Here is a 15,983-nt window from a genome sequence, read left to right on the forward strand (position 1 = left end):
GATACCATTACGACCATCGGACATAATAAATACAGCAGCTTTGCAAATTTACATATCCGAGTCGATCATCGCCGGAGATCAGTATCACAAAGAACACCTTAGCCATCTTGTAACAATAATCTCGGAAGACGACATGCGGTCCCCCTTAGAGCCAGACTTTTTACCTGTCGCCACTGGCCTTTACTATGAACATCTACATCTACATGGTTACTCTGCAATTCACACTTAAGTGTCTGGCAGAGGGTTCATCGAAGCATTTTCATACTACTTCTCTACCATTCCACTCTCGAATGGCGCGTGGGAAAAAGGAACACCTAAATCTTTCCGTTCGAGCTCTGAGTTATTTTATTATGATGGTAATTTCTCCCTACGTAGGTGGGCGTCAACAAAATATTTTCGCATTCGCAAGAGAAAGTTGGTGATTGAAATTTCGTAAATAGATCTCGCCGCAAAGAAAACCGCCTTTGTTTCAGTGACTGCCACCCCAACTCGCGTATCCTATCAGTGAGACTCTCATCCTTAATGCGCGATAACACGAAACGAGCTGCCATTCTTTGCACTTTTTCGATGTCCTCCGTCAATCCCACCTGACAAGGATCCCACACCGCGCAGCAATGTTCCAGCAGAGCACAGACAAGTGTAATGTAGGCTGTCTCTTTAGTGGGTTTGTCGCATCTTGTAAGTGTTCTGCCAACAAAGCGCAGTCTTTGTTTCGCCTTCCCCACAATATTATCTATGTGGTCTTTCCAATTTAAGTTGCTCGTTATTGTAATTCCTAGGTATTTAGTCGAATTGACAGCCCTTAGATTTGTGCGATTTGTCGTATACCCAAAATTTACCGGAGTTCTTTTAGTACCCATGTGGATGACCTCGCACTTGTCTTTGTTTAGTGCCAATTGCCACTTGTCGCACCATACAGAAATTCTCTCTAGATCATTTTCTAATTGGAATTGATCGTCTGATGATTTTACTAGACGGTATATTACAGAGTCATCTGCAAACAATTTAAGGGGCTGCTCAGATTATCACCTAGATCGTTCATGTAAATCAGTAACAGCAGAGTGCCTATGACACTACGTTGCGGAACGCCAGATATCGCTTCTGTTCTACTCGATGATTTACCGTCTGTCACTACGACCTGTGCCCTCTCTGAGAGGAAATCACGAATCCAGTCACACAACTCAGACGATACTCGATATGCTCGAAATTTGATTAATAGTCGTTTGTGAGGAACGGTATCAAAAGCCTTCTGTAAATCTAGGAATGTGGAATCGATCTGAGATCCCTTGTCGACAGCACTCATTACTTCATGGGAATAAAGAGCTAGCTGTGTTGCACAAGAACGATATTTTCTGAATCCGTGTTGGTTATGTATCAATAAGTCATTTTCTTCAAGGTGATTCATCATGTTCGAGTACAGTATACAGGGTGTTACAAAAAGGTACGGCCAAACTTTCAGGAAACATTCCTCACACAAAGAAAGAAAATATGTTATGTGGACATGTGTCCGGAAACGCTTACTTTCCATGTTAGAGCTCATTTTATTACTTCTCTGCAAATCACATTAATCATGGAATGGAAACACACAGCAACAGAACGTACCAGCGTGACTTCAAACACTTTGTTACAGGAAATGTTCAAAATGTCCTCCGTTAGCGAGGATACATGCATCCACCCTCCGTCGCATTGAATCCCTGATGCGCTGATGCAGCCCTGGAGAATGGCGTATTGTATCACAGCCGTCCACAATACGAGCACGAAGAGTCTCTACATTTGGTACCGGGGTTGCGTAGACAAGAGCTTTCAAATGCCCCCATAAATGAAAGTCAAGCGGGTTGAGGTCAGGAGAGCGTGGAAAAAATGGTTCAAATGGCTCTGAGCACTATGGGACTTATCATCTGTGGTCATCAGTCCCCTAGAACTTAGAACTACTTAAACCTAACTATCCTAAGGACATCACACACATCCATGCCCGAGGCAGGATTCGAACCTGCGACCGTAGCGGTCACGCGGTTCCAGACTGAAGCGCCTAGAACCGCACGGCCACACCGTCCGGCTGAGAGCGTGGAGGCCGTGGAATTGGTCCGCCTCTACCAATTCATCGGTCACCGAATCTGTTGTTGTGAAGCGTACGAACACTTCGACTGAAATGTGCAGGAGCTCCATCGTGCATGAAACACATGTTGTGTCATACTTGTAAAGGCACATGTTCTAGCAGCACAGGTAGAGTATCCCGTATGAAATCATGATAACGTGCTCCATTGAGCGTAGGTGGAAGAACATGGGGCCCAATCAAGACATCACCAACAATGCCTGCCCAAACGTTCACAGAAAATCTGTGTTGATGACGTGATTGCACAATTGCGTGCGGATTCTCGTCAGCCCACACATGTTGATTGTGAAAATTTACAATTTGATCACGTTGGAATGAAGCCTCATCCGTAAAGAGAACATTTGCACTGAAATGAGGATTGACACATTGTTGGATGAACCATTCGCAGAAGTGTACACATGGAGGCCAATCAGCTGCTGATAGTGCCTGCACACGCTGTACATGGTACGGAAACAACTGGTTCTCCCGTAGCACTCTCCATACAGTGACGTGGTCACCGTTACCTTGTACAGCAGCAACTACTTTGACGTTGACATTAGGGTTATCGTCAACTGCACGAAGAATTGCCTCGTCCATTGCAAATGGCTCTGAGCACTATACGACTTAACTTCTGAGGTCATCAGTCCCCTAGAACTTAGAACTAATTAAACCTAACTAATCTAAGGACATCACACACATCCATGCCCGAGGCAGGATTCGAACCTGCGACCGTAGCGGTCGCTCGGTTCCAGACTGTAGCGCCTAGAACCGCACGGCCACTTTCCATTGCAGTTGTCCTCGTCGTTCTAGGTCTTCCCCAGTCGCGAGTCATAGGCTGGAATGTTCAGTGCTCCCTAAGACGCCGATAAATTGCTTCGAACGTCTTCCTGTCGGGACACCTTCGTTCTGGAAATCTGTCTCAATACGAACGTACCGCGCCGCGGCTATTGCCCCGTGCTAATTCATACATCAAATGGGCATCTGCCAACTCCGCATTTGTAAACATTGCACTGACTGCAAAACCACGTTCGTGATGAACACTAACCTGTTGATGCTACGTACTGATGTGCTTGATGCTAGTACTGTAGAGCAAATAGTCGCATGTCAACCCCAGCACCGAAGTCAACATTACCTTCCTTCAATTGGGCCAACTGGCGGTGAATCGAGGAAGTACAGTACATACTGACGAAACTAAAATGAGCTCTAACATGGAAATTAAGCGTTTCCGGACACATGTCCACATAACATCTTTTCTTTATTTGTGTGTGAGGAATGTTTCCTGAAAGTTTGGCCGTACCTTTTTGTAACACCTGTATGCTCCAAAATCCTACTGCAAATTGAGGTCAGTGATATGGGTCTGTAATTCAATGGGTTACTCCTATTCCCTTCTTGAATATTGGTGTGACCTGTGTTGCTTTTCAGTCTTTAGGAACAGACCTTTCGTCAAGTGAGCGGTTGTATATGTTTGCTAAGAAAGGCGCTTCTGTGTCTGCATTCTCTGAAAGGAACCTGATTGGTATACCATTTGGACCGGAAGACTTGCCTTTCTTAAGTGACTTGAGTTGTCTCGCAACACCTAAGATATCTACTCTTGTGTCACTCAAGCTAACAGCTGTTCTGGTTTCAAATTCTGGAATATTTACATCGTCTTCTTTCGTGAAGGATGAAGCTTCGTCCCAATGTATGTTGACTGAAATTAGAAATTTTTCCTCGTAAATCGACCGCTGCGGCCAGCTATTGAGCGTGGCTGACAACAAATGAGTGCACTGAGGCAACGGAATGCTGAGATGGCATAACCGCAGATGGCAGCGATGCGTACTTCCTGACACCAAAAGTGTGGTCAGCTCTATAGTACAGCGAACTTGCGGCTGGAGCGTGCTCTTCCTGCGGGCCAGTTCGTCCGGCTGGGGAGAGCTGATGCGTCGAGTCGAGTCCGGGATTTTCGAAGGCTGGCTGGAGTGTCGGGCGAGGGCACTTGCCGAGAACCCTCACTCGGCCGGTCCGGTTCGAAGCCCAAAACTATGAGGGCAAGCCGACGGGTTAGACACAAGCGTTTTCGCCTAGCAGGGAGTGTTTGCTCCGTGAAGCCGATTGGATGCGCATCCGACTTCTGACTGCCGCAGAGACAGCGCTGGAAGAATGCACGGCTCCGATGGAAGCACTGCTACCAACTAAGCTGCGAATATTTGTACTTGTTCCAGTTGGTTATTTTGTGACAGGAGCTCGTTTCACATCACGTAGCTGGCTGTGAAACTTTGCTTTATGCTACAGTTAATAGCTGTCTAGTCCACCGCCACGTTAGACTTTTGTGTGTTACGCAAACATATTGCAGTGACCAAGTGCCAAATTACACAGGTGGCTGCCCGGTATATACCGCTGCTGGCAGCTGTGGCCTGCCTGCGTTCACTGCCGCAGCAATTATCTCTACACACAAGATCTGAAACTATTTGCGTTACTGGCTATTTATCGTAGTGTGTGAGTGCTTGCTGTTTTAGACCTTGAACTTTGACCTTACGCTGTATAACTTGCCTGTAATGAATACACGCTGTGGCAGTGCTCCTGCAGTTTGCAGAGGTTGTATGTTTGCACAGTCACACGAAACTGAACATAATAAATGCAGGCGTTTCTTATCGTAGTGCATCGTACATGGACGTGATCGCCACTAACTGAAATTAAATACACTGGACAAAAAAATTAGTCAGCACCCGGTGACCTCACTATAATACCGCATAACACCACCCCTAAGACTTGATAACGGCCTCAGTACAATGTGGAAGAGAGTACGCAAGTTTTTAGAGGTATGCCATATCCAGTTGAAGCTGGATTAAATCCCACAGAGCTACTAAAATGTGGAGACGTTGATTGCTACGTTTCACCCTGTGTTCCAAATAGTCCCAGATATTTTCTATTGGATTAAAATCGGGTGATATAGTGGGTCAATCGACGTGTAGTTGAGTGCTTAAATGTTCAACAAAACAGGAGTATCAACAGCATACTGATTATGTAGAGATTAACAAAGGGCAACACTTGGTCACCAAGAATGTTAAAATAAACTGGTTCATGTTCACGGTAATCTGAATAAGTGTGCCGCAGTCGGGGTACTAAAACATCCTCAAAATATCACAAGACCATCTCCAGCAGGAACTGAAAACTCCACAATCTGCAGGTTAAAAGCCTCATTGGACTGTCGGCGCACCAGCTTCTCCCATCAGCTGAAAAGAGGCAAAATATTCACTCACTTTATACACCTCCAGACCAGCTATTTGCAGCTTTATGAGCAGTTGTGGAGAACGGTCTGCGTGATACTCGACTGCAGCTGCTTACAGTTCTCTTAACATTATTATTGGTTGAGAGGGACCTACAATTATGACAACCCCTATGAGGCTTAAAAAACCGATTGTCTTTGACACGGTGTGACATTCGTCTTCAGTCCCTGTCGATTAGCATAATTTTTCCACCACTGTTCTTAGGCCATGCTACATAGTTACCAGCAGTATTCCATTCCTTGTGGACTTGTTAGACAGTTCGCTTCGACTCATCGGAAAACATGCATATTCATTCACGTAGGAGGACGTCTCCTTTCTGCCATTTGCCACGTCTCCGCGTCATCCCTTCTTCTGAGCTGATTCCACACTATAAACTGGCACATAACGTGACACTTTACTGCCATGACTTTTGTTGGAGAGCCAGGGTTATACGACCGCTTGGTACCAGTTCTACACTACTCCAAAGCGACCAATGTACTCTTTCACAGGGGTGTCTAAAACCGGCTGGTTATAATTGAAGTACAGCTCCTCATAGAGGTCTAATGCGGGCTGTAATTATCGTGTGACACCGAAACTTGGTAGTAATTCAAATGCGTTAACGTGGATCCCATATACACCGGAAAAAAAATTAGTTCCAGCTTTTGCCACCAGTTGCAAATCTGGCGCTGTCAATGCAAGAAAGACGTATATTAGGAAGGGGGTGAGGGCAGAAATGGCCAAACAAGTGAGACAGCCACAATGTTAATTAACCACCGCTCACAGTTTGTTCAATATGAGCACGGAGACGTTGACGAGATGCTGTACGGGAAGCCAGATTTGCACCTGGTGGTCAACACTTGACCTAATTTTTTTTCCAGCGCAGATCGGTTTTCCATTACGGGAATAGCATATCTAACAGTTTCACTGCCATACGATAATGACAGCCCACATTGGATCTGCGTGAGTAGATGTACTTTAATTATAATCACTCAGTAGTTTTTCCTTTCAGCTTATTTGGTATTTACAGAAATTTACAGCAGCAGTCTTCTTTAACGTTTGTCTTAGCTTCTGGACGTTATTTTTATTGCGGCAGAGGAAGAACGGGTTTGTAGTAAGCTGCTCGTCCACCGCCACTGAGATGATCGATTTTGACGGAACTTGTCAGAGCGCCGAGCGGGCCAGCGCAGAGGTTAGCACGCTGACGCTGGACTCGCATTCGGGAGAACGACGGTTCAAACTCGCGTCTGCCCATCCAGATTTAGGTTTCCCTTGATTTTCCAAAATCGCTTGAGGCAAATACCGGAATGATTCCTTTGAAAGCTCACCACCGATGCCCTTTTCCGTCCTTCCTTACTCCGAGCTTGTGTTCCGTCTCTAGTGACCTCGTTGTCGACGGGACATTAAACACTAGTCTCGTCATCTCTCGATTTGTTGGAATATACGGACACAGCTCTGTGTCGAGAAAGGTCACGTTCTAACACGAACGTCATACACTGTTTTGGTAATGCAAGTAATCTCCGCGGTTGTTGTATAAGGGAAAGGGAATTCACCATGTAGCTGCTAAATATGTGTAGACTGGTTTCAGAGCATTATTGATCCATTCTCAAAGCAAAATATTTTCATTTGGGTTTTTACGTGTATCATGCAAGTGAATTTTTTGCATTGGGAATGGAGCTATACTGCTTTGAAACTAATCTCTAAAATAAACATATTATTTAGTAGCAGTGATGAAAATGTTTTTTCCCTGTACAATGAAGATCTCAATTACAGGTCCAGCACATCCAAGCAGAATGTAGAAATCCTTTTAGACATACTATCTGTGTCACGATGACAACGTAAATTTATTGTTTCCCGGCAAAGCGAAATGAAGATGTAGTCAAGGTAGCAACATTTTAATGGTTACATCCTAGAAGCACGGAGGGGAGGTAATTAACAGCGTACAACCCAGCATTGTTCATTCTTACAATTGGAGTGCAATCACATGTTTATAAGCCTATGTCCCGCAAGCTCAGGCGGCGCTTTTGGTTGGCGATACTACTCACAGACTATCTCTTCGGCATTTATTCGCAGTGTAATGTCTATGAATCAACGTTTTGTCGGAATAAACCGTACTAGCTATTTTAATTCTGATGCGTCGTTTTTTAGTAAAAGTCCAATCTTGTATGACACTGTTGAAACTATATCATTTTTTTCGGGCATACTAAATTTTTCTGTAACGTTTCAAAACATATCCCATAGTAAGAACATGTTTTTTCGATGATTCCTTGCTAGCCCTGCAGTCTAAAACTTTGTGACAAAAGCTTCGTATTTTTCCAAAAAACTAGTATTCTTTCCCCCTTGTGTCATCAGTCTTCTGATTGGCTCGAAGCAGCTCGCCTCCAATTCCTCTCCTGCGTCAACCTCCACATCTCAGAGTATCACTTACACCCAAACTCCTCAGTTATTTGTTGGATACATTCCAATCTCCGTCTTCCTTTACAGCTTTTACCGTCTACAGCCCCCTCTAGTATCTCCTGGTGTCTCATCACATGTCCTGTTATCCTGTCCCTTCTTCTTGTCAGTGTTTACCACCTGTCTCTTCCCTCACCTATTTTGCGGAGGACCTCCTCATTATTTATCGTATTAGTCCATTCTTGTGTAGTACCACACTTCAAATGCTTCGATTCCCTTCTTTTTCTGTTCTCCCTCAGTCCCTGATTCACTACCATACAATGCTGTTCTACAAATGTAATTCTCAGAAAGTTCTCCCTCAAATTAAGGCCGATGTTTGGTTCCAGCAGAATAACTTTGGCCAGGGCTGTTCTCTTCGTGAATGCTAGACTGCTTATTATGTCCTCCTTGCTTCGTACGTCGCGTCTAATTTTGCTTCGAAGGTGGCAGAATACCTTCATTACGCCTGCTTCGAGGTCAGCAATTTTAATGTTAAGTTTATCGATAATCTCATTTCCGCTCCTCTTCATTTCTTTCTGCTTCCTTCTGTTTACTTGCAATCCCTAACGTTTGCTCTTAAGACTGTTCATTCCATTCAATAGGTACCACAATTCTTCCGCACTTTGACTGAGGATAGCTATGTCGTCATCCAATCTTATCAATGATACACTTTAATCCTGAATTTTAATGGCACTTCTGGATCTGTCTTTTATTCTCAGGAAAATAGGCGTAGGTTATAGGGAAAGATGGGTAATTCACAATATGCACAAGAATCAACAGGGAAAAATAAGAATTGAAAAGAACGAAATGCTCGGATTCCAATGAGCATAAGACAGGGATGTTGTCATTCGTCTCTACATTTGAATCTCTTCGTCGAAGAAGCAATGACGGAATAAAAGATTTTTTCTCGTGAAACCCGCGTACTGATCAAATGTTGCCACATTTGAATTATTGACAGAAACTTCTCCGAAGAGACTGAAATTTACGAATATCAGGAAAAAACTGACAGCCTAATGAGTAATCGGAACTCCATAATGCATGCGGTCGGAGGTACATGATGGATCGCTGCAACGCTGGTAAATAAATGGCTGTCAGAGAGACGGAATCTACTATGGTCGCCCTGACTCGAGAGAACTTGACTGTCTAGTTCAGCAGTACTGTTTGTCGCCTACACAGCAGGAGTGAGCGCAGCATACACTGATGCCTTCCTCCACACTGGGATTTACACTACTGGCCATTGAAATTGCAACACCACGAAGATGACGTGATACAGACGTGCAGTTTAACCGATAGGAAGAAGATGCTGTGATATGCAAATGATTAGCTTTTCAGAGCATTCACACAAGGTTGGCGCCGGTGGCGACACCTACAACGGGCTAACATGAGGAAAGTTTCCAACCGATTTCTCATACACAAACAGCAATTGACCGCCGTTGCCTGGTGAAACGTTGTTGTGATGCCTCGTGTAAGGAGAAATGCGTACCATCACGTTTCCGACTTTGATAAAGGTCGGATTGTAGCCTATCGCGATTGCGGCTTATCGTATCGCGACATTGCTTATCGTATCGCGTTGGTCGAGATCCAATGACTGTTAGAATATGGAATCGGTGGGTTCAGGAGAGTCATACGGAACGCCGGGCTGGATCCCAATGGCCTGGCATCACTAGCAGTCGAGATGACAGGCATCTTATCCGCATGGCTGTCACGGATCGTGCAGCCACGTCTCGATCCCTTAGTCAACAGATGCGGACGTTTGCAAGACAACAACCATCTGCACGAACAGTTCGACAACGTTTGCAGCAGCATGGACTATCAGCTCGAAGACCATGGCTGCGGTTACCCTTGACGCTGCGTCACAGACAGGAGCGCCTGCGACGGTTTACTCAACGACGAACCTGAGTGCACGAATGGCAAAACGTCATTTTTTCGGATGAATCCAGGTTCTGTTTAAAGCATCATGATGGTCGCATACGTGTTTGGCAACATCGCGGTGAACGCACATTGGAAGCGTGTTCGTCATCGCCATGGCCGCGTATCACCCAGAGTGATGGTATGGGGTGCCATTGGTTACACGTCTCGGTCACCTCTTGTTTGCATTGACGGCACTTTGAACAGTGGATGTTACATTTCAGATGTGTTACGACCCGTGGCTCTATCCTTCATTCGATCCCTGCGAAACCCTATATTTCAGCAGGATAATGCGCGACCGCATGCTGCAGGTCCTGTACAGGCCTTTCTGGATACAGAAAATGTTCGCCTGCTGCCCTGGCCAGCACATTCTCCAGATCTCTCGCCAATTGAAAACGTCTGGTCAATCGTGGCCGAACAACTGGCTCGTCACAATACGTCAGTCACTACTCTTGATGAACTGTGGTATCGTGTTGACGCTGCATGGGCAGCTGTACCTGTACACGCCATCCAAGCTCTGTCTGACTCAATGCCTAGGCGTATCAAAGCAGTTATTACGGCCAGAGGTGGTTGTTATGGGTACTGATTTCTCAGGATCTATGCACCGAAATTTCGTGAAAATGTAATCAAATGTCAGTTCTAGTATAATATATTTGTCCAATGAATACCCGTTTATCATCTGCATTTCGTCTTGGTGTAGCAATTTTAATGGGCAGTAGTGTAGTTTCTGCCATTATATTGAGCGCTACAGTCGCAAAAATACGCGTGTACGCCGCACTTGACTCACACAAAAGAAACACTGGATGCTACTTGTAAGAAGTAGAGGCAGGCTTTTCGAGGATACTGCGATACTCCACTGAAGTGAAAAAAGTGATGGGGTACCTCCTAAGTTCGTTCGGACCTCCTTTCACCCGGCGTAGTGCAGCAATCCGACTTGGCGTGAACTTAGTCAGTTGTTGGAAGTCCCCTGCAGAATTACTGAGCCGTGCTGCCTCTATAGCCGTCCATAATTGCGAAAGTGTTGACGATGCAGGATTTTGTTCGCGAACCGACCTCCATTAAGTCCCATAAATGTTCTATGGGATTGCCGGCCGGAGTGGCCGTGCGGTTCTACGCGCTACAGTCTGGAGCCGAGCGACCGCTACGGTCGCAGGTTCGAATCCTGCCTCGGGCATGGATGTGTGTGATGTCCTTAGGTTAGTTAGGTTTAATTAGTTCTAAGTTCTAGGGGACTGATGACCTCAGAAGTTAAGTCGCATAGTGCTCAGAGCCATTTTTGTTCTATGGGATTCTTGTCGGGCGATCTGGGTGGCCAAACCATTCGCTCGAATTGTTCAGAATGTTCTTCAAACCGATCGCGAACAATTGTGACGTAGTGGCTTGGCGCACAGTCGTCCATAATAATGACATCGGTTGGGAATATGAATTTGATGAATGACTGTGAATGGTCTCCAAGTAGCCGAACATAACCATTCCCGGCCAATGATCGGTTCAGTTGGACCAGAGAACCCAGTTCACTCCATGTAAACACAACCCACACCATTATGGAGCCACCACCAGCTTGCATAGGGGTCTGCGCCAAACTCGAAACCTTCCATTAGCTCTTACCAATTGGAATCTGACCAAGCCACGGTTTTACAGTCCTCAAGTGTCCAACCGATATGGTCAGCAGAGGCGCTGCAGGCGATGTGCTATTAGCAAAGGCACTCGCGTCAGTCGTCTGCTTGCCACAGCCCATTAACGCCAAATTTCGCCTCACTGTCCTAACGGAAACGTTCGTCGCACATCCCACATTGATTGTTGCTCGTCTGTTGACACTGACAACTCTACGAAAATCTCGCTGCTCTCCATTGTGAAGTGAAGAGCGACGCCCAGTGCGTTGTCCGTGGTGAGAGGTAATGCCTGAAATATGGTATTCTCGGCACTTTCTTGACACTGTGGACCTCGGAATACTGAATTCCCTGAAGATTTCCGAAATGGAATGTCTCATGCGTGTAGCTGCAACTTGTTATGAAGACGACGAACGAACCGTCGCCAATGTGAATGACTGGTGGCCAATGCTAAATAGAAACACAAATCACTTCTTTGCATATACAGCAGATTTGTCAGTGAAGTCGATAAGGAGCTGGCTGCATGGTCTGGGTCTACAACGACTAAAATAAATAGAAGTCGTTGGTTAAAAATAATGTATTGTACTTAACTGGTGGTACAGGAGTCTTCATAGTCAGGAGCTATAGAAGCATCACATAGGCCTTACTTTAACTAAGCGCCTTGTTTGAGGTTGCTTCCTATCAGCTGAAGGCTATACTAGTTTCCTACTTGACGTCCCGAGCAGGAGTAGCCGAGCGCACCTAGAGACTTGTTGCGAGCCGTGGAGCGGCGTTAGTGGCGCTAGTCTCGACTCGCGGGTCCAGCGATACCAGTACGGACCGCGGTCGATAACTGCAACCCCTAACGAGTGTGGTATCGAACGTTGATACCACACAAATACCATTCCACTGTGCGACCATAATCACGTCGGGAACCTTTTCACACGAATCACCTGAGTACAAATGACAGCTCCGCCAATGCACCGCCCTTTTATGCCTTGTGTACGCGATATTACCACCGTCCTGCATATCGCTATCCCATGACTTTTGTCACCTCAATGAAGTTATCGCAGTTAAATTTATTTTTCGAGATGAGTTATACTTATGGTTGTTAATTGTCTGTGTTCCATTAGCTGATGGAGAACTTACAGAAAAGGCACTGTATGAGATTCAGAGTGTGGTGATTGGCAGCTGTCCTAAACGTAGAAAAACGTAAGTTAATGTAGGTGAGCACAAAAAATAATCCTGTATTATTCGATTACAACATTAAGGGGCTCCGGAAAGGCTCAAAATCATGAAAAGTTCAATTTTTACTTTTTTGCGTTTTCTGAATCTGCAGACTATTACCTTTTAATAGATATATAATTTATTCAATTCCGAAGACTACAACTATTTTTAAATTTTTTTGAAATGTGTTCTACATGGGCGTGACCCGCTGTGGCGCTGTTAAACTGCTGTCAAATGGTGTTATTATGCAATATTATGCAATAATGGAGGTGATAAAACCTATTTTCAGAGACTTAGCAGCACCTGAACTGTTGAAAAAGTGTATTCACGGAAAAACTCAAAACCCCAATGAAAGTGTAAATAGTGTTATATGGTCGAGAATCCCCAAGACTGTATTTGTTGGAATAGAAGCACTTCACTTTGGTGTGTATGATGCTGTTGCGACTTTCAATGATGGCAACATTGTAAGGTGCAAGGTATTTAGAAATATGGGAATGAAGATAGGTTCTAACATGGTACGAGCGATGCTTGCTTTAGACAAGGAACGCCTTCGGGCTGCAGACAGGGCTGTAAAGAGTCTAGAAATACAAGCAAGAGTAAACAGGAGGAGGAACAAGAGGAAGCTGGAGGAGGAGTTTGCAGAGGATGAAGATAATCCATCCTATGGACCTGGAATGCACTAAAAAGTTAATCCAATCTTTGTCGCTCGATTCCCAAAACTTTTATTTTCTCACACTAATTACATGTTTTCTAAGGATCTTCCAAACATATTTGTTTCAAACTTTCAGTAAATGTTACACAGTACCTTCTGCATAATTTAACACAGCCTTTTTCCAAAAAACTGTATATTTTTGAATATATAAATAAAAAATTGCAAAAAAATGTTGTGAATTTTCATTACAACTGAAAAAAAATCATCTTTAATAACTGAACTAAAATTTTGTAAAATCCCTGTGTTAAGTTGTAGCCCATATTCCAATAAATAATCTGTAAAAAGTTCAACTTCCTACCTCAAATACTTTGTGAGGAAAGATGTAATTTATAAGCGTTATTTTAACATTGCAAGTATAGGGCGTTCCGGAGCCCCTTAATGGTGCTACGTAAGTTAAATATTGAGGCGTAACGCTTCAAAGTAATATGAAACGAAACGAGCATGTAAGGATGGTTGTGGGAAAGGCGAATGGTTGACGTATTTACTGGAAAAATTTTGGGTAAATTTAGCTGATTCATAAAGAAGACCACGTATATAATGCTAGTGTAAGCCATTCTTGAGTACTGCTCGTGTGGTGGGGATCCCCACCAAGACTGATTAAAGGAAGACTTCAAAGCATTTCAGAGGCTCGGTGCTAGATTCGTTACCAATTGGTTCAACCAACACGTGAATATTGGGAAATGATCCGTAAACTCGGATAGGATTCCCCAGAGGGAAGAGGACATTCATTCGGCGAAACACTGCTGACAAAATTTAGAGGCGCGATATCTACGGATGGCCGGCCGTTGGTGGCCGAGCGGTTCTAGGCGCTTCTGTCCGGAACCGCGGGACTGCTACGGTCGCAGGTTCGAATCCTGCCTCGGGCATGGATGTGTGTGATCTCCTTAGGTTAGTCAGGTTTAAGTAGTTCTAAGTTCTAGGGGACTGATGGCCTCTGATGTTAAGTCCCATAGTGCTCAGAGCCATTTGAACAATTTTTGATATCTACGGATGATTGGAGAACGATTCTACTGCTTCCAACATACATTTCGTGTAAGGACCACGAACACTAGATAACAGAAATTGTGGCTCGTACGGAAGCATATAGAAACTCGCTTTCCGCTCCTCCCACTTAGGAGAACTCCCAGCAGTGTGTAAGCTGTGCTCCGCCATGCACCGTATGGTTGTTTGCGGAATATGTATCCAGTTGTAGACGTTCAGGGTGTCCCACCTAATTTTGTCACCTCCTATATTTCCGAAAAGAAACAAAATGTGAAAAACATAATTGGTCAAAAATGCACCTATGTGAGGGGTTCTCACCATACGTAGGAATGCGCTAAACGTAAACAGACATCACTTTCAACACAGAGTTACATTTTTTTAAAATGGTACCTGTATATTCTTTCCTACGGAAATGAAAACTACAGGTACAACTAATGACGGAAGACTTGTTTTCACTGTTCAGACCTTCTGAAATACGTAAACTTTAATTGATGGCGACGGAGCCACAGTTTATGCCGCAATGCGCGGAGCAAGGGTTCCTACAGCTGGATTCAGTACGATGCATTTAACCGGAATTACGGCATTACAGCACTAAGGCAGAAACTGTGGCACCGAATCCGCTATTTAAAGTGTAAGTATTCGAGTATGCAGAAGATTCAGAGCAGTGAAACCAAGTCTGACATGACCAATTGTACCTCTAGTTTTCATTTCGTCAGAAAAACATATATACGACATTAAAAAGAAAATCGTAGCTTTGTGCTGAAAGTAATAGTTGTTTACTTGAGAGACTCTGCATTCCAGTCTATTGAAGCAACCCATGACAAAGGTGTATCCCTACCCAATTGCATTTTTCACATTATGTTTCATTTCGCAAAAACATGAGAGGAGAAAGCTAGGTGGGACATCCTATATACGTATTTCATGTGTCTGAAGGTAATGCGAGATATGTGATGGTTTTGTATTACTTCACGTTTTATATGATTTCTTAAAAGAATGTTAGAATAGGCTGGCTGTACAAAAATGTTACCATTCTGATGTAGTACAACCGAATGCATTGCGAGTACAGTTGAATATATCGCTGTCAGTGTGTGTCAGTGTACAGTACTGGCTATTAAAATTGTTACACCAAGAAGAAATGCAGATGATAAACGGGTATTCATTGGACAAATATATTGTCCTAGAACTGACTTGTGATTACATCTTCACGCAGTTTGGGTGTATAGATCCTGAGAAACCAGTAAGCAGAACAACCACCTCTGGCCGTAATAACGACCTTGATACGCCTGGGCATTGAGTCAAACAGAGCTTGCAAGGAGTGTACAGGTACAGCTGCCCATGCAGCTTCAACACCATACCCCAGTTCATCAAGAGTAGTGACTGACGTATTTTGACGAGTCAGTTGCTCGGCCACCATTGACCAGACGTTTTCAATTGGTGAGAGACCTGGAGAATGTGCTGGCCAGGGCTACAGTCGAACATTTTCTGTATCCAGAAAGGCCCATACAGGACCTGCAACAGGCGGTCGTGCATTATCCTGCTGAAATATAGGGTTTCGCAGGGATCGAATGAAGGGTAGAGCCACGGGTCGTAACACATCTGAAATGTAACTTCCACTGTTCAAAGTGCCGTCAATGCGAACAATAGGTGACCGAGACGTGTAACCAATGGCACCCCATACCATCACGCTGGGTGATACTCCAGTATGGCTATGACGAATACACGCTTCAATGTACGTTCACCGCGATGTCGCCAAACACGAATGCGACCATCATGATGCTGTAAACAGAACTGGTTTCATC

Source organism: Schistocerca nitens, chromosome 4 (assembly GCF_023898315.1).
Source record: "Schistocerca nitens isolate TAMUIC-IGC-003100 chromosome 4, iqSchNite1.1, whole genome shotgun sequence".
NCBI classification, from domain to species: domain Eukaryota; kingdom Metazoa; phylum Arthropoda; class Insecta; order Orthoptera; family Acrididae; genus Schistocerca; species Schistocerca nitens.